Raw genomic sequence first — 20,648 nt, 5'->3', positions numbered from 1 at the left:
TTTCTATAGTTTTTTAGATCAGTATTTTCACCTTGAAAAGTTCACCCTACAACTTCTGAACAGCTTGTAATATAGCCTTTTTTGTTTGTACAAACTTACTGCTTTTACCTATGCAAACTTGAAAAGTAATAAAAAAAAGGATATATATAAACTTTTTTGTAACATTCCTATAGCATAGGAGATGGATTTACTTTATGCTCCAGAAGTTTTCATGTTTTAGATACTCCAAACTGTCACTTTGATGTATTTCTCTGAAGCTTAACTTCTTCCCCCTTTTCTGAGTTTTTTATATAATCTTCTTTGTTTTAAGCATGAAAATATTGATGTGTTTTCCTTTTGAAAATTTTGCTTTCTTTATTCTTACTTTTCCAATTACAGAATTAGACACTTTATAGATTTTGTTTCTGTGCCACTTCAAGGTCCAATCTTGTCTAATCTTAAAGTTAAATGGAGTTATTTATTGTTTTATTTATTGCTAAGTGCTCATACTGCTCAGATGGACCTGATAAGTATTTGGCTGGGATGTCTCTAAGGAATACCTGCTACAACAGGAAATAATCTGAGAGTCAATGAAGAGTATTCTCATTCAATCAGAACTGATTGGGTACGTCTAGTTTACAGGCTTTTTTTGACAGAGGCTTTGTCGACAGATACTATCGACAAAGCCTCTGTCGAAAAAGAGCATCTAGACTATAGCCAGTTCTGTTGACAAAGCAAGCCGCTTTTTTTGACAGAGTGTCCAGATGCTCTCTTTCGGAAAAGTGTGGATGCAATAGTGCCTTTTTTTTGACATAACTCTGCCGAAAAAAGGCGTTATTCCTCGTAGAATGAAGTTTACCGCCATCGAAAAAACTGCTGCATTCTGTTGACTTACTGTCAACAGAACTCAGCAGTAGTGTAGACACAGGTATAGTTTTGTCAACAAAAGTCCAGTTTTGTCGACAAACCCTGTAGTCTAGACACACCCATTCAGTGTTCCAGTATGAACAAGAAAACAAAGCTCTTTATTGCTCCCATCATTCAGGCGTATAGAGTTTACCCAGTAACTTCCTTAACAGAGAGCATCCTGCTTATTGTTGTTGTTGTTATTAATTATTATTATCTATCAATATTATTATTTAAGTAATTTGTATCTTTCTGCTGAAAGACCATAATCCCACCTGACAATCTAATACATATATACACTTGCATAAGAAATGTCAACTATTTTGGGAATACACTCTCTTTCTTCCCTCAGGGTATGTCTACACAGCAAAATTATTTCAAAATCACAGCCATTATTTCAAAATAACTTTACCAGCATCTACACAATAGTCAATAGTCAAACCGCTATTTCAAAATTAAATTGAGGGCTTATTTTGAAATTGGTAAACCTCATTCCACGAGGAATAGCACCAATTTTGAAATTGCTATTTTGAAATAAGCGTTGTGTATATGCTTCTTTAGAAATAGGGGGCCTCTAGCCCTTCCCAGGGTGCCCTGGTGGCCACTCTGGGCACAACCTAGAAAACTCCTCTCCCTCCCTCCCTTCATCCCTCCCCAGAGCCCTTAAAGGGGTAGACTCTGGCCACAGTGCCTGTGCCAGCTCTAAGCCTGCCAGCCCAGAGCCAGCAGTCATTGCACCTGACCCAATGGCCCCAGCATGAGCCAGGTAACCAGTGCCAGCCAGCCTTCCACCACTCCCCAGGACCAGTCTGCCAGCTCCCAGGAGCCAGCCAGGAGCTGGAAAAGGGGGGCGCCTGCCTGGTCCAGTGCGGAGATCAGGGATTTAATTCAGGTTTGGGGGATGCCTCCAATGTCCATGATCTCCACACTAAATGGAGGAATGCAACTGTCTACAGGAGGATGGTTGCTAGCCTGACCACCAAAGGCCACATGTGAACCCAGGAGCAGATTTGCATGAAAATAAAGAAGCTGCAGCAGGCGCATGCCAGAGCCACAGGGGGCAGCTCCCAACCAGGGGCAGACCCAGACCACTGCCCCTATTTTGATGCCATGGACCGCATCCTGGTCCGTGCCACCCAGGTGGTCATCAACCCTGGGGCAGAGCTTGCTGCCTCCCCAGCTACTGCTCCTCCTCCCACTCCTTCTCCCCCTCCTGCTTCTTCCTCCCCTCTCTCCCCACACCTCCATGGATGCCGAGGCCCCCGCACCCACGAGACCCCCAACCCTGAGCCCTGAGCTTCTCCTTACCCTTCCTCCCTTTGCCTCCCCCTGCCAGCTCCCTCCTCCCAGGATTCCCCCTCCCCTCTACCACCTTCTTTCCTAGTCTCACCTCAGTTTCATTCCCCCCACCCCAGTTTTGTTCAATAAAGAGGCTCTTTTGTAATGAACACATGTGTCTTTTATTATACAGCAGAAAGGGGGCTTAGGGAGGGGTAATTGGAAGGACGTGAGGAAGGAATGAGGCAGAAGCTCCCAGTGGGGCACACCAGGGAGACTGATACTGTCTGCAGAACTTGCTGCCAGGCTCACAGCAACACATCCAGGAGAAGCACCAGAGTGCCCAGGGACGACTCCAGCTCCATGCTCCAGAGTGCTGTGGTGTCCTGAGTGAGGGCAACCAGACAACACAGAGAAAAAAATGCTTTGCTGTCCCTCAGTGAGGTAGGCAAGCAAGCAGGGAAACCTTAGAACCGGCTGTCCGGGGTGGGGGGGGATTCCTTTAAGCACGGGTCTCAGATACCTTGTGTGGCTGCTGCCTGAGGTTAACTCCTGACCTGATGCCCTGCCAGAACTGGTTCCGGCTGGCTTTAAATGCAATTCAGCATCCTATCAGTGTGGACACACTCTTTTGAAATAGCAAAACGCTATTTCGAAATGCATTTTGTGTCTAGATGCATTATTTCTAAATAAGCTATTTTGAAATAACGCTGTAGAGTAGACATACCCTTAGTGAATGATCTTGAAAATACTTATCCAAAATAAAGCAGTACTAACATGCACTAAAATTATGTACTGTACAAGGAACACAATCTAAGGTAGCAGTGTTCTTTGCTAGCTTTGGGTATGTCTACGCTACCCCCCTAGTTCGAACTAGGGGGGGTAATGCAGTCATACGGAGTTGCAAATGAAGCCCGGGATTTGAATTTCCCGGGCTTCATTTGCATAAAGCCGGCCGGCACCATTTTTAAATGCCGGCTAGTTCGGACCCCGTGCCGCGCGGCTACACGCGGCACGGACTAGCAAGTTTGGATTAGGCTTCCTAATCTGAACTAGCTGTACGCCTCATTCCATGAATTAAATCCCTGATCTCCGCACTGGACCAGGCAGGCGCCCCCCCTTTTCCAGCTCCTGGCTGGCTCCTGGGAGCTGGCAGACTGGTCCTGGGGAGTGGTGGAAGGCTGGCTGGCACTGGTTACCTGGCTCATGCTGGGGCCATTGGGTCAGGTGCAATGACTGAACTAGCTGCTAGCCCATTCCATGAGGCGTACAGATAGTTCGGATTAGGAAGCCTAATCCGAATTAGCTAGTCCGTGCCGCGTGTAGCTGTGCGGTACGGGGTCCGAACTAGCCGGCATTTAAAAATGGCGCCGGCCAGCTTTATGCAAATGAAGCCCGGGAAATTCAAATCCCGGGCTTCATTTGCAACTCCGTATGACTACATTACCCCCCCTAGTTCGAACTAGGGGGGTAGTGTAGACATACCCTTCTATACTAACAAGCTTCTTCAGTGTGTACATTATCTAATAAACATGATAGTTCTAGTCACTGGCTTTTAGTGAGAAGTAGTTGGCTATTACTGGCTATAATGCACTACAACATTGTAGTAGTGGTTGTATCATTTTGTAATCTTTGTTATGTATATCTCGAAAGTGAGATACTTATCCACATACATGCTTTACAAACATGATAAATTACTCTGTCCTACCTGTCCTAGGTCTTAATAGTGGCAAAGGATTGTTATGGGCTCTTAATCATATTTTAAAAAATGAGTGTCATGGCTCTCTTGGGATATGTGTACCTATGGGTATGTCTACACTACCACCCTAGTTCGAACTAGGGTGGTAATGTAGGCATACCGCACTTACAAATGAAGCCCGGGATTTGAATTTCCTGGGCTTCATTTGCATACGCCGGCCAGCGCCATTTTTAAATGCCAGCTTGTTCGAACCCTGTGCCGCGCGGCTACACGCGGCACGGGCTAGATAGTGCGGAATGGCTTGCTAGTTTGAACTATCTAGCCCGTGCCGCATGTAGCCGCGCGGCACGGGGTTCGAACAAGCCGGCATTTAAAAATGGCGCCGGCTGGCTTATGCAAATGAAGCCCGGGAAATTCAAATCCCGGGCTTCATTTGCAAGTGCGGTATGCCTACATTACCCCGCTAGTTCGAACTAGCGCGGTAGTGTAGACATACCCTTACAGAGTTTTTTCGGAAAAAATAGCTGTTTTTCTGACAAAACTTGAGGAACATCCACACTGCAATTGCATTCTTCCACAAGAAAATCAAAAGAACAGAGTGGTTTTTCCAGCAGTGGTAATACTCATTCTACAAGGAAGAAGCCTTTTTGTGAAAGAGCTCTATTGCATAAAGGCATGTGTGGACAGGGAAGAGGGAGTTCTTTCAGAAGAAGAGGAAAGAGGAAAAAGCACAAGTGCCCTGGTGGCCATTCCATCTACAGCAATTACAGCTTACATGCAATTCAGTCTGGATTCTCTTTTGTGAAAGAACAGATCACTTTTTTGATGTACTTTTGCAGTGCGGGCACTCTCTTTCGGAAGATATTTTTTTGGAAAATCTCTTCTGAAAAAAGCTTCTTCTGAAAGAAGCCTGTAGTCTAGATGTAGCCTCATTGTAGTGACATGCACATCACTGGTATGTGCTGCAATCACAAATCAAATCTGATATATTTATAAGCATATCATTGTACTTATATTGTATTTGCTTATAAATTATCTGCAAATTGAAGATGCTATGGGGAAAAATTAGATAAGATGCCTGAAAGCTTCCTCTGACCATCTTCTGTCCAAGGATTTCATGTGGACATACAGAAGAACAAAGATTGAGGCCAAGAGTTATATTTTTTACAAAATAGACAGCCTAACCAAACCTCCAAAGGAACTCTCAAGTAGTGCACTGACATGACCTGCGGATAACTCCTTCAACTGTCACTGTCACAAGTCCATTACATTTTCTGTGAATATTATAAATAACCCTCAGGCTTTGACTATAGACCTTTAACTTGTCACCATGGTCTTTTGTTGGCTGACTTTGAGTTAGCTGCTGATGAGAATTCCACTGTTAGTTGAGGTGCCCTGAGAAAAGAGGGAAATATTTGACTTGAGGCATAAAAGTGACGGTGAAGAGACTGAGTTTGAGCTTCTCTGGTGAACAGTGACTCACTAGTGGCTCATTATATTTTGTCCAAAATCTGTCTGCTCTTCCTTTATATCTGCAAACTTTTGGGATTACTATCCACTGTGAAAGTTGTTTGATTTGGGTTCATTTGAAATGATCCAATAAGGCAAGTGACATCAGAGGTGTAGCGAAGGCGGTGTGTGTGGGGGGGAAATTGCCTCTGGGCGCCACGCTAGGGGGGCACCGGGCTGGGGTGAGAGCGAGCGCATGCTGCACAGGCTCACCTGGCATGGGCAGCGAGTTCTATGGCTGTCCCCAACCCCCGGCCCCGGGCCATCCCTGCCATGGGCTGCGTTTAGTCAGCTCCCTCTTGCCCGCGCATGCTGCGCATGACAGGAACAGTCCAGGACAGGGGCTAGGACCAGGGCTGGGGGCGGCCATAGAACTCGCTGCCCATGCTAGCAGCGTTCAGTCAGCTCCCCCTTGCCTGCACACACTGCGCAGCATTCCCAGGTGACCAGTGAGACGCCCGGGCATGACGTGATATCACGGCCCGGGACTTTAAAAGTGTTTGGTGCTGCGTGGTGCTGGCCTAGCTTCCAGTTCGGAGTCCGGGGACTTTTGGGGCCCGAGCGCAGACTCCGGTCCCACAAAGTGGAAGGCAGAAGGTATGGCAGGGCAGGGCAGGGCAGGGAACGGAGAAAACTAAAGGGAAGGAGTGGGAGAGGAAGGGGCTTGTGTGGAGGGGAGGAGGTTGTGCTGAGGTGGAAGGGAGAGGGAAGGTACAAATGGCAGGGGGCCAAGTGCAGACAATGAGGAAAAGGGCAGGAGGGGAGGTGTCAATGGGAGGGGTGAAAGGGTGATGCTGGGAGAAGAGAGGGTAAGGGCACTGGGAGCTAGAGGGGGGTGGGGGAGGTGCTGGGAGAAGGCTTGAAAGGAGGGGTGGGCATAAGAAAGGTGGGGTTGGAGCAATTGTAATAATAATCAAACTAGACCTGATCTTGGAACAAGAACCTGTCAACTTTCAAAGTGATAACTGGGACATTTTATTCATAATATTTGGATCAGGCTACATTTTTAGATAGTCATAAGTATGAGCAGGTAAATGGCAAAATTTGGTGCTCAGCATTCACAGGGTCTAGCAGAGTGACCAGCATATTGCTAAGGATACATGGCTTCCACAGTATTTTAGTCCTTATGGGCTCTTGTGTTCACAGTTCAGAAATATCCTTCTCTTTGAAATGGAACTATGCCGATTTCCATTAGCTGACTTTTTGGCCTCCTACTTTAATTGCTCAAGATGTCAGTCCATATAAGTTAAGGATTATCTGATCAAATAGCTGGGCATAGGATAGTCTCATTTCATACACTAACTGTCATCAGCCTTATGAAGTGTGTGAATGATAATGATGGTACTGAACCTGGGGACTGCAGTGGGCATACTGAGAAGTGGAGAGATGTTATATATATTTGAACTCCTAGATAAGAAATCCTCATGATGGTTTTGAATTATAGCTGCTTTGACCAATAATTAGGATATGATCCAAAGCCAAATAAAAGCAACGAAAAATCTATTGATGACTTCAGTGGGATTTGCATCAGGCCCTGACATGTTTAGCTATAAATTCATTCTGTCTGGTGAAATGTTCATCTAAGTTAGTGCAAAACAGCAGTAACAGCACAATTGTGGAGCATTAGGAGGCAGACATTTGTAATTCACTTGGAAGATCAAGTGTCAATCTGGGCAGGTACCTGGGATCGATGTCATGTGGTATCTGTTGTATATTTCAATTTAACACAATTAATTTCAAATGAGATATCAGAGAGCAGACTCAAGTGGGATTTAATCAAAGCTATTACTCAAAGACCATTCATACCAATCTGTAGACTGGAAAAGTGACAGAAGCTCCAGTCACAACTAATTTAACTCCCCCAGATGTTTTCCTTTTATAGGGCTTGTGACAAAGAAATTCATTTTCCGTTACTGATCTGAGTTCTATCCTAGATATCTCAGCTCACCTAATTAATAAGCTAAAGACATTTGTGATTAATTCATTGTTACCAAAACCATCTGTGACAATAACTGATTCTTACTGATTTAAACATCTATCGCACATTCATTACTGTATCAGTTAAAGAACATGTGTTATAACGAGAGCTCTGCAAATCTGTGGATACCTGCTTTATATCCGCAGGTATCCACATCCATGGATGTGGATGCAGACGTAGATATCCACAACTCATTTTTGTGGATATGGATGCAGAGGTTGATACAAATTTTGTAACCACTTAGGGATCTAGTTATAACAAACATCTTTTGTCTGTTACCAGTGGTCCCAACCTGGACATGGAGACACATTTCTCCATGGTTCAGCAAGGTCAAAATATCAGATGATAGCCATAAAAAAAAAATCCCTCCTCCATATCTATATTATCTGGTAGGCAATAGCCTCATCCTGATTCATGTTCCTATAATAACTCAGTTAGTAGGAACTGATGAACTACTTATTACTCCCAGTAGGAAAACTCCATTAAGATACTGTTAAGGGTAAGAAAACAGTCTAATTACTTCTACTGAAAACATTTAGCTTTTTCCCTTAAATTACAAGAACAAACACACCAAACAAACTAATCAAAACTAAACAGATTTCTATGAAGAAAATTCTAAGTGAAGATTTTATTTATTTGTATATACGTATGAAGATCCTTATAAGAAGGCATGCCAACCAAACTCTTTTCTTTCCCCATAACCTACTGTTGTGTTGCACAGCCCACATCATGTAGATTGGGGTATCAAAGATTGTCAGGTTCTGTTTCATTTCAGTTTTGTTTGTCCTGATGTGAATAATGTGATGTCCTCCATTTTTTGTGAGAGCGTGGTGTGCAGCCAGTAATTTGTCAGTGCCCCTCTAGTTATGTTGGTGTTGGTCAGATCTCAGCCCCACATCAGGGAGGAGGAAACAAGTATGATGGAAGTTGGCAACAGAATGGTAGATATTGACAGATGAGTAGAAACCATATGAAGAGGTGAGTTATTAATATTTTATTCCAATAAGTAAAGTCCTCCTATAGACAGGGGAGGGACAGGGACATATCTGGTAGCTTATTCAGGGGTGGGTTGATTCAAGAGAAGCAGGGAGATGATTTCTGTGTAATCACAGAATCACAGAAGATTAAGGCTGGAAAAGACCTTAAGTGGTCATCTAAATCAATGGTTCCCAACCTTTTTTCTGCCATGGACTGGCAAACCCATTCACAAACATTTGGTGGACCAATAACATTTTGATTTGTATATTTGCATATTCATTATGCAAATAGCAAACATGCAAATATGCAAATAAAATGTTATCTGTCCACCTAGCCCTGACCCAGCCTCTTGCTCCCCAGTGCCTAACACCCTTTCACCCCCACCCTTAGGCCCCATGTTTATGACCCCTTAACCTCTGACCCTTACAGCCCATGCCAACACTCTCTTACCCCGTGATCCCACCATGCCCTCAACCAACACACCTTCATCCCTTGCCCCAATACCACCCCCGCACTCTCCAGAGAGAGACTTTTCCCTTGGGACCGTGGCTATTACTGCCACTCGGGCAGGGAGAGTAGCCATTGCTGGTGTGTGCACTCCAAAAGTGGGTGGGGAAGGAGCACAGTGTCCCGGCCAGCCACCATTACTGAAGGAGAATGGGGACATCTCCTGCTCCACCTTCTCCTGTTGCCACTTCAGCCCCAGTGCTGCCACCGGCAAAAGCAGCTATACGGGCAGGGGGAGCGGACATTGGCGGTGCATGCAATCCCTCCTCCTTCACACCCCTCCCTTCCCAAGCATGGAAGGGAGAGGAGGAAGGAAGGAGGGAGGGAGGCTCCTCCTGCCCCACCTCCTCCTTCCATTGTCTCAGCCACCATGACTGCCAGAGCTGAGCTACCTCAAACAGTCAACTTGAGCTCCAGCAGCCAGTGTTCCGTGAACTGCCACCAGTCCAGGCCCAGCAGTTGGGAACCACTGATGTAAATCATACTCCAGCTAAATCATTCCACGCAAGGCTTTGTCAAGCCTCACCTTAAAAGCTGCTAAAGATGGAGATTCCACCCCCGCCCTAGGCAACTCATTCCAGTTCTTCATCACACTTCTAGTGAAATAGTTTTTCCTAATATGCAGCCTAGACTTCCCCCACTGCAACTTGAGACCATTTCTTCTTGTTCTGTCATATGCCACTACTGAGAAGAATCTGGTTCCATCCCCTTTGGAACCCACCCTTCAGTTTAGTTGAAGGCTGCTATTAAATCCCCATCATTCTTCTCTTTTGCAGACTAAATAATACCAGTTTCCCCAGCCTCTCCTCATAAGTCATGTGTTCCACTCCTCTAATAAGATCAGAGCAGATGAGACACAATCAAATGAAAAAGAGTCTTTAACACATCAGGAAATGGCATATAGATAAATATTGGCAAATTATTAAAGTGCTTATACACAAATGCTAGAAGTATAAATAGTAAAATGGGTAAAATGAACTAGAGAGCCTAATTTTAAAGGAGGATATTGATATAATAGGCATTATGGAAACTTGGTGGAATGAGAACAATAAATGGGACACAGTCATACGAGGGTACAAAATACATCAGAAGGACAGAACAGATCATGTTGGTGGGAGAGTGGCACTATATGTGAAAGAAAATGTAGAATCAAATGAAGTAAAAATCTTAAATTAGCCAAAATGTTCCATAGAATCTCTATGGATAGTAATTCCATGCTCCAATAATAAGAATATAGCAGTAGGGATATATTATTGACCACCTGATCATAACAGTGATAGTGACTATGAAATGCTAAGGGAGATTAGAGAAGCTATCAAAATTAAAATCTCAATAATAGTGGGGGACTTCAACTATCTCCATGTTGACTGGGTACATGTCACCTTAGGATGGGATGCAGAGATAAAATTTCTTGATACCTTATATGACTGCTTCTTGGAGCAGCTGGTTCTGGAACCCACAAGGGGAGAGGCTATTCTTGATTTAGTCCTAAGTGGAGCACAGGATCTGGTACAAGAGGTAAATATAACTGGACTGCTTGGAAATAGTAACCATAATGTAATAACATTTAACATGCCTGAAGTGGGAAAAACACCTCAGCAGCCCAACACTGTAGCATTTAATTTCAGAAAGGGGAACTACACAAAAATGATGAAGTTCGTTAAAGAGAAATTAAAAGGTACAGTGACAAAAGTAAAATGTCTGCAAGCTGCATGGAAACTTTTCAAAGACACCATAATAAAGTCCCAACTTAAATGTATACCCCAAATTTAAAAAAAACAGTAAGAGAACCAAAAAAAATGCCATTGTGGCTTAACAACCGAGTAAAAGAAGCAGTGACAGATAAATACATCTTTTAAAAAGTGAGGAAAATAGAAAGGAACATAAACTTTGTCAAATTAAGTATAAACATATAATAAGAAAAGTCAAAAAGGAGTTTTAAGAACAGCTAGACAAAAACTCAAAAAGTAATAGCAAAATGTTTTTAAGTACATCAGAACAGGAAGCCAGCAAAACAACCATTGGGTTCCTTGGACCACTGGAGCTAAAGGAGAACTCAAAAATGATAAAGTCATAGCGGAGAAGCTAAATGAATTCTTTGCTTCAGTCTTCACGGCTGAGGATATTGGAGAGATTCCCAAACCTGAGCCATTCTTTTTAGGTGACTAATTTGAAGAATTGTCCCAGAGTGGGGTGTCATTAGAGGAGGTTTTGGAACAAATTGATAAACTTAGGAGTAACAAGTCATGGGACCAGCTGGCATTCACCCAAGAGTTCTGAAAGAACTCAAATGTGAAATTGCAGAACTATTACCTGTGGTTTGTAACCTATCCTTTAAATCAGCTTCCAAACCTAATGACTGGGAGATAGCTAAAGTGACACCAATATTTACAACAGGCCCTAGAAGTGATCCTGGCAATTACAGACCAGTGAGTCTAACATCAGTACCAGGCAAATTAGTTGAAAATATATTAAGAATAAAATTGTCAGATACATGGATGAACATAATTTGTTAGGGAAAGTCAATATGATTTCTGTAAAGGGAAATAATGCCTTACTAAGCTGCTAGAGTTCTCTGAGGGGTGGGTCAACAAACATGTGGACAAGAAGGATCCAGTGGATATAGTATACTTAGATTTCCAGAAAGCCTTTGTCAAGGTCCCTTACCAAAGGCTCTTAAGTAAAGTAAGTTGTGATGGAATAAGAGGGAAGGTCCTTTCATATATTCATAACTGGTTAAAAGACAGGAAACAAAGGTTAGGAATAAATGGTCAGTTTTCAGAGTGGCGAGAGGTAACTAGTGGGGTCCCCCAAAGGTCTATCCTGGGGCCAATCCTATTCACCTTATTTAGAAATGATCTAAGTAAAGGGGTAAACAGAGAGGTGGCAAATATTGCAGATGATCCCAAACAGCTCAAGATAGTTAAGACCAGGCAGCTGGTTTAAAACTTACAAAAAGAAGTTTTTCTTCACTCAGGGTACATCTAGACTTCAAGCTTCTTTCAAAAGAGCACATGCACACTTCAAAAGTGCATCGAAAAAGCAATCTGCTTTTTTGAATGACAGCATTCACACTCATTGGATGTTCTCTTGCATAAAAGGCCACCCAGAATCACTTCAGCCAGGGCATTAGGTCAGCAGTTACTTCCAGCTTCTGTTGCCTAAGGCTATCTGAGATGTGTGCTTAAAGGGAGCCCCCCCCCCGGACAGCCATTGCTCAGGTTCTATTGTGGGCTTGCCTAGCTCTCTGAGGGACAGCAAAGTTTTTGCAGTGCGTGCTCTAGGTGCCCAGCTTAGTTGGATGCCACAGCATTTTTTTGTCTGCGTGCTGCATGTTCTACACCTAATGGAAAGCAAAGGGGGGGGGGGGCGCTTCCTCCAGGGGTGGGGGACGGGCTGGTCGCAAGGGAAGGGTCTTTGAACAGCCACGGACAGCTGCCGTCTGCCAGGCCCATCAGGCCGGGATAAGCATCCTGGAGGCTTTGAGGTGGAGGTTCACCGAAGGAGCCCAGTAACTCTTCCCAGGGCCTCCCCAATGGGGGCTTGTGCCTTGGCCTCCTTATACCTTTCCCACCACAACCCTTCCTTTCCCCCCTTCCCTGTGCAAATAATAAATACACCAGTTTTGGTTTCAACAAAAACTTTGTATTTTTTTTATAATAAAAGAAACTGAGGCTGAGAACCTGGATGGGAGGAGAAGCGGGAGGCTGAGAACCTGGATGGGGGAGGAAGGAGGGGAGCTGAGAACCAGGAGGGGAGAGGGAGGAGGGTGAATTACAAATGCAAATGGTGCATGGAGCACCTGCAGGTTCTGCCTCGGGTCTGGGGACCTCGATGAACTTGGGGTTGGGTGGGGCCTGGGACAACAGGGGGAGATATGAGGGGTAGAGGGTGGGATGCAGCGGAATCAGGTCTGGCAGGAGGCAGGGGTAGGCGCATGGCAGGGAGAGTTACAGTGGGGTGAACGAGTGAGAGGCGGGAGGGCTAGAGCGGGGACAGGAGCCAGATGTGCCATCACTTCCCGGATGGTGGCACACATGTTTTCGCCCTGCCACATGAGCTGGTCCCACATGTGATTACACCACTCGGCATCATTACGGCTCTTTTGGGCCAGGGTCGGCTGTATGTCATACAAGACTGCAACGTGCTCTCTCATGAGGTCCTGGTGGAGCCTCCAGTGCTTGCGGCTGCTCTGGCTTTGGTCGTCTGCCTGGGATGGTGTAGATCACCCCTCAGCGATGACTGGTTCAGCTGTGGAGGACAAGAGGGAGAGGCGGTCAGTCATCCATGCAGACTATCCCTGAGGCCATGCCCTCCTCTGTGAGCAGTGAGCAACTGTCCTAGGAATAGGGGATGGTGATATCCCAAGAGCAAGGCCATGTATGGTCTGCACAGAAGGCCCTGCCTCATAGTGGACCTAAGATGCACAGGGGACTATCCTGCCCACTACCCTCCAACCCCATGGACAAGCAGGCCAGGGAAGTGTCCGGCCACAGTGGGATCCCATTAGCAGGAGAGGGGCCTCAAATGGTCTGGACCTCTCTGTCCCTCCCCCCCCCCACACACTCCTGCACTGGGCAGTGCTGTCTGCGGGAGCGGGTGGGCCCTCGCATGTGCTAGCATGACCATATGCTATGTGCGACACTCCTCAGTCTGTGTGCTGTCGTGCCTGCGCCCTTGTGCCCAGCCTGCTTCCAGCAGTGGCTGGAGGTGGGAGGACATCCCTCCCAGGGATCGGATGTGTGTGTGGCCTTCTCCCAAGACTGTGAGCAGCAGCCCATGTGTGCTCCGGGGCTGGCTCCTGAGACCACGTGGTGCATACTGCCGCTGCATGTGCTTGAACGTGCATGGACATCTGCACGCTGTCCAGGCCGAGCATGCCAAGCAATGATTGCACCTCATCCCCTCAGAGCCCGCCTCTCCCACCCTGTGTGTGTGACAAACTGAGGCCTAAGTAAAATGGATAAAACAAGTGTCTTAAAGGATATTCTTGCCTCTTAAAGAAAGTGCTCCCCATCCAGGCATTAACAAGAAGGAACCAGAAAAAACATATGAAGCTGTTAACTATCAGATGAAAGTGTCAAGGATTCCATAAAATCAGAGCACTTCAAATTGGGCTAAAGAATTGACCGTGTCAAAACATTTCGCTTGATTTTAACAGACTACATAAAACTAAGGGACTCAGCTTTCCTTAGATCCCTACTTTCCTAAAGCAGAATAATTAGTGATGTTTCTTCAGCCTGTGGGCCAGTATAATTCTTGAATATTATGGCACAATCCATTGGCTTTAAAAATAATAAAATAATATTCATACTGAAATTTCACATAGTTATTTAATAAAGATACTGGCCTCTGCTTTTATCGCCTTTGTCAAAAAGTAAAACTAATGAGGATTGCGTGTGAACAGGAGATAAAAGCAAGAGTTGTCTTGTCAAATCTCCTATGAACGGCTCGTTTAAAAATGTAGCAAGATTGTCTGCTAAGCTTTCCCCAGGGAGCTTTTATAGTATTCAGACAAGATAGCCATCTTCACCTCCATAGGCATGTCTATGGGCTGTGAGTGATGAAGAGACACAATTCTTGGGAATTGGATTGCAGCTGAAAAAAATTCCAACTGGACAGTATCATTTTCCTTTTAAAATGAAGGGTGATTTTAACTTCACTCTACAATATCTTGAGGGCTGTTGAAGAACTATCTTTCTCTATGCTAATAGAACACTTTGTTGCATATCCTCCCTTGAAAGAAAGTAAACATGCTGTTGGGACATTTTCTTCTCAGCTGGACCAAGGTAAATATGGAATCTTCCCAGTGGTTTCAGTGGAGTTACTCTGAATTATTGCCTGTTTGGCTGAGTAAAACCTGGTCCACTGGATCAAGTTTTATCCTTTGATGGAGACCAATATCGCTCATTAAAATAAAGGGGCCAAATTCTGGTTCCACTCTATACAGCCTCTTTGAAATTTGTGAGCCTTTTAAACATCCACAGGAACCCCAGGCAGCTGCCAGGCAACATGGTGGCAGCAGGGGCTGGGAGTCGTGAGCCGTGAACTCTTCCTTTAAATTGCTACAAATTTAAAGGGCTCATGGCTCTCAGCCCTATTGTTGTTACAGTGCCTGGCAGCTGAATGGGTTCCTGCAGCTATATAAAAGACCAGGGCATGGTACAAACTGTCAGACACCTCATGGATGATTGCCCAAATATGCAAACTCTGCCACTCACATGGCTGCCCCCTCTGCTGTGGGCTGGATCAGAGATCTTAAGATCCAACTGCAGTCATGCTATTGCTTGCAGTATTCCACTATCAAAAGAAGAAAGAATTGTGCTTTACTAAAGATTCATTAAATGTATTTAATTATGTACCTCTGCCATAAAGATGGTAAAGAAGTTAAATATCTTGCTCAAGCCTGCACATGAACGATGAATCTGGGAAGGATCCCAGAAGTCCTAAAAACTAGCTACATGAAACCACTCCTCCATACAGGCACCCAAAATCTCTTTTTTTATATATCCTTGCTTATCTGAAGTGCTACAGTGAGATGGGTTTTGTATTTTATACTCAGGTATTCTCAGTAAGGCCCCTTCACCAACGCACATTTCAACCGAATGAATAATCAATTATTAATATAGATTTTTCTTTTTAAGCCCAGACTTACTCTGCTGTGGGAGATAATTCAGTTAATGGTAAAAAAATCAGGTTTTCTAAAATGTATATTAGGTAGCTTAGAAAAACAGTTTTCAATTTCTTTTTTAATTTATGGGCCTGTATAAAAGCTTCAAATGGAGTGTATATGACAAATTCAGAGGTCCCTTTGAGACCGCCATTTGATATGCTGAAATACCACTGAGCCAACCTATCTGCTCTCTAGGGTACCCCATCACCCTGTCCCACTGAGCCAGACCCTTTGCTCTCCTCCAGAATTGACACAGAAACTGAGCTCAGCTCTGGGAAGGCACAGCATCCAGTGGGACCAGAATCCTAGATAAATTCATCTTATGCTGTATAATGATTTATACAGAGGAAGCTCATAAAATATTTGCTCACTTTATCTGTGAAAGAGAGATATGAATATTGTTTCCTCCTCCTGCCCAAAAACAATTATTTACACTGGCTTTATTAATAAACAAAGTGATTTTATTAAGTATATGAAGTAGAATTTCAGTGGTTTTAAAAGATAGCAGACACAAAAATGTAGGTTACTAAAAAGAAAAAGAAAAGAAAAGAAAAGAAAAGAAATTTCTGCTAAGCCTAATACTCTAACAAACTTGTTGCATGCAGTATCTTACCTTAATAGTCGTTCTAATCATCTTTGTCATAGGCTGGACAGCATCCAGCTTAAATTTTCCCTCTGTTCAGTCTTAGATGTTTCCAGCAGTCATCTTGGGTGGTAAACTGGGATGTACTGATGTTTGGCAGCAGCCACATTGTTTGGTTTCACACCTTTCAATAGATTTTTTTCCAAAGGTGGGAATGCTTTGTGTTCAGTTAAAACTTTTTCACACTTTCATTGGAAAAGTACAGTGTCCAAGATGGGTCCCAACATCAGGTGACCTACACATATGTCCTTGTGGGGACCCTAAGCCCCTTCTACTGGCAGGTTAAAAGGAAAAACAAACCCATTTACACACCATTGTCTTATCCACCAGTCATCAAGTTTCTGAAATGACGCTCCCTTAGCATGTCAAGATTTGTAAAATAGGTTTATTCTTCATATTTCGAACTTCTTATACAGAATGATGATGTACACAAATAGAATATACACATTTAGCAGGTTGCAAGCTCTCCAAAGATATCTTACAAGAACTACTCTGCACAAAGCATTCTCCAGTTATGCAGATTCATATTCATAAGCATATTTTCATAAAGCATGGGGAAAGGCCTGTCACAGTGTGGACCCCTTTAGAAATCTCAGAGGGTATGTCTACACTTCAAAGTTAGTTCGAACTAACGGACGTTAGTTCGAACTAACTTTAATAGGCGCTACACTAGCGCTCCGTTAGTTCAAACTTAATTCGAACTAACGGAGCGCTTAGTTCGAACTAGGTAATCCACATTCCACGAGGATTAAGCCTAGTTCGAATTTACTAGTTCGAATTAAGGGGTGTGTAGACCCTTAATTCGAACTAGTGGGAGGCTAGCCCTCCCCAAGTTTCCCTGGTGGCCACTCGGGCCAGCACCAGGGAAACTCGTCTGCCCCCTACCGGCCCCGGAGCCCTTAAAGGAGCACGGGCTGGCTACGGTGCCCGTGCCAGGTGCAAGCCTGCCAGCACCCAGCCAGCAGACCCTGCACCTGGCACGGATCGAGCCACCCCCCCGATGCCTCTCAGCCCTCTCCCTCTTCCCAGGACCAGGCTGGCAGCTCCCGGGAGCTTGCCCGGGACCGCAAGAGGCGGGCACCCGCCTGGGCTAGTGCGGACATCGTGGACCTTGTCCACGATCTCCGCACTAGGCACAGGAAAGTGGCCGTCTAGGGCAGGAGAGCTGCCAGCCTGGCCACCCAGGAGCAGGTCTGCAAGAGAATCAAGGGGGTCCACTGAGACCCCCGACCCTGAGCCCTGAGCTTACAATGGCCGTCCTGGGTCAGACCAAAGGTCCATCTAGCCCAGTAGCCTGTCTGCCGACAGCGCCCAACCCTAGGGACCCTGGAGGGGATGGACCGAAGACAGTGACCAAGCCATTTGTCTCGTGCCATCCCTCTCCAGCCTTCCACAAACCTTGGGCAGGGACACCACTCCTACCCCCTGGCTAATAGCACTCCATGGACCCAACCTCCATGACTTGATCTCACTTCCCTTTAAACTCTGTTCTAGTTGTAGCCTTCACAGCCTCCTGCAGCAAGGAGTTCCACAGGTTGACTCTTTGCTTTGTGAATTACAACTTTCTGTTACTAGTTTGAAGCCTGCTACCCATTCCTTTCTTTTGGTGTCCTCTAGTCCTTCTTTATGGGAACTAATGAAGAACTTTTCTGTATGCACCCTCTCCACCCAACTCCTGTTTTTAGAGACCTCTATCCTGTCCCCCCTCTGTCTCCTCTTTTCTAAGCTGAAAAGTCCCAGTCTCTTTAGCCTCTCTTCATATGGGACCTGTTCCCAACCCCTGATCATTTTAGTTGCCCTCCCCTCTCCTAGCCTCTCTTTTCCCCTTTCCCACCTCTTTTTCCCAGTCTCCCCCAGTTTTGTTCAATAAAGACAGATTCCATTTTGGAAGACACGCTATCTTTATTTTGTACATCAAGAAGAGGGGCTAGGGAAGGGTAAGTGGAAGGAGGTGAGGGAGGAACGGGGCACGAGCCCCCGATGGGGAGGACTGGGCTGGCTCTGCGGGCTTCTGGGGGTGGAAGCTCTCCTGCAGCCCTCCAATTGCCCCCTCTCCCCAGATGACAGTCTGCGGCAAGTGCAGCCGGGCTGATGGCCGAGTGCTGTGATGTGCCCAGTGTGGGTAGTCCGGGCAATCCAAGCCAGGGCTGCTTTGCAAGCGGGGCACCCCTGAGAACTGTCTGTCCGGGGTGGGGGTCGGGACCCTTTAAGCACAGCACTCGGCTAGCCTGAGACAGCATCTCCACGCTCTAAGTCCTCCTCTGATGCCCTGCTGGTACTGCTTCCGGCCATCCTTAACCCCGGTTCAGGGTCCACTTAATGTGGACATGCTAGTTCGAATTAGCAAAGTGCTAATTCGAACTAGTTTTTTAGTCTGGATCCGTTAGTTCGAATTAGCTTAGTTCGAATTAACTAATTCGAACAAAGTTAGTTCAAATTAGCGCTGTAGTGTAGACATACCCAGACATAGTCTGTGAACCCCCAGCAGTCCATGTAGCAGAGATTGAAAACCACTGGTTTAGAGCTTTGGACTTTTTATAGTATTAAGACGTTCATATATTACCTTCTGTTTGCAGATCTTTTGCCCTGGGACACCTGGAATTAGGTTAAGTTTAATGACTTTTTAAAAAATGTATATTTAAAGAAGTTTGCTTTTATTTTATCCAAAGCCGAAGGATAACACTTCTTGTCATTTTACAAGCAGGAAGAATAGGATTAGCCTCGTTGATCAGGTTTGATCATACACTTTAATTTATTATTGCTAGTCTATTTTAAAATGAATAGTAACACTTTTAAATTTACACTTTCAAATAGATTTCTAGATCATAGGGCCACATCTTAGCAGAGAGGTTGTCTACATCCCATCCACTCTTGGCAATAAGGACATGGTCTACACTAGACCAGGCAGGTTGGCTTAAGGTACACCATCCTGCTATACCTCGGTTACGTCTACACTAGCATGATTTTCCGAAAATGATTTTAACGGAAAAGTTTTCCGTTAAAAGCATTTTCGGAAAAGCGCATCTAGATTGGCAGGATACTTTTCCACAAAAGCACTTTTTGCGGAAGTGTCCGTGGCCAATCTAGACGCGGTTTTCCGTAAAAAAGCCCCGATCGCCATTTTCACAATCGGGGCTTTTTTGCGGAAAACAAATCTCTGCTGTCTACACTGGCCCTTTTGCGCAAAAATCTTTTGGAAACAGACTTTTGCCCGAACGGGAGCAGCATAGTATTTCCGCAAAAGCACTGACGATCTTACATGAGATCGTCAGTGCTTTTCCGGAAATTCAAGCGGCCAGTGTAGACAGCTGGCAAGTTTTTCCACAAAAGCAGATGATTTTGCAGAAAAACTTGCCAGTCTAGACACAGCCAAAATGTGAAGCTGGATTTGGCTTACCTTAAATCAAGTCGCCACAACATCTATACTGTGGGAGACTGACAGGAGCACATGCTCCTGTTGGCTTCCCTTATTCCTCACAGAATGAGGAGTACAGGACACCAGCAGGGACTTCCATCAGCATTCAATTTGGGGATCTACACTAGACCCAGTAAATCCAATGCCAGAAGATCAATTTTCTCCATAGTGTAGACATGCCCTAAGTATAGAAAATAGCGCTTGTATTAGCCTAATTCTACTCATAATGAACACTTTTGATAACATTTATAAATGTATGCAACTATGTTTGAAAAATTTGGCTTAAGAACCTGGGAGCACATGCAGACAGTAAATTTATGTACCCATATGTAAGTGGCCAGCACATCTGGAAGTCTGAGTATCCATTCTTATGTAGATAATTCCCTTTGTATACAGCAATTCCTTACAAAAACCAATAATATTTAGAATGGATTAATATGATAAATTATGCAATAACAACTCCACACATAGAGCACTAAACCACCACCATCCCCATTCAATCACAGAAATTTCAAAACCAAAAAGCACCATCTGCTGATGGAGGTACTCTCTACACTGGCCATTATTAGTGGGGGGAAGAAGCATTGTTTGTTTGTAATGGCTTTTAGGTGCTCCAATTTCAATACTTAAGTCAACATAAAGGTAGTAACTAGAACAATCCCAGCCTCCCCTCAAACTCTCTCTAGAGTGCTAAACTCTTGCAGGCAAGAACTTCAATCAACTAAGAATCAGAAATGCCTCATCCCTATGTTAGTAGTCCAGAGTATCTCTCTCTACCACATAGGAAGACTAGCTGTCAGTCACCAAACAGTTAACAATATAAATTGCCAAGGCCTAAATGGCTCATAGGTTTTGGCATTGTGAAATATTGCCAACAAATAAGAGGATGAGAGGTCTTAAAAGGACTGGTTGTTGAAATAAACAAGATATATTATCAGCTGCCTAATCCAGGATGCCTGTATGTGAGGGCAGGGCTGGCAGAGATAACTAAATAATATGTCAACCTCACTACAATGTTCCAGACACTTAGGGGAATCTGAAAAGTGAATCTGATAAAAGTGGCCGTATGTGAAGATCACAGAG

The sequence above is a fragment of the Pelodiscus sinensis genome, chromosome 1, assembly GCF_049634645.1.
Source record: "Pelodiscus sinensis isolate JC-2024 chromosome 1, ASM4963464v1, whole genome shotgun sequence".
Lineage (NCBI taxonomy): Eukaryota > Metazoa > Chordata > Testudines > Trionychidae > Pelodiscus > Pelodiscus sinensis.
Note: the sequence above shows the minus strand (reverse complement) of the source record.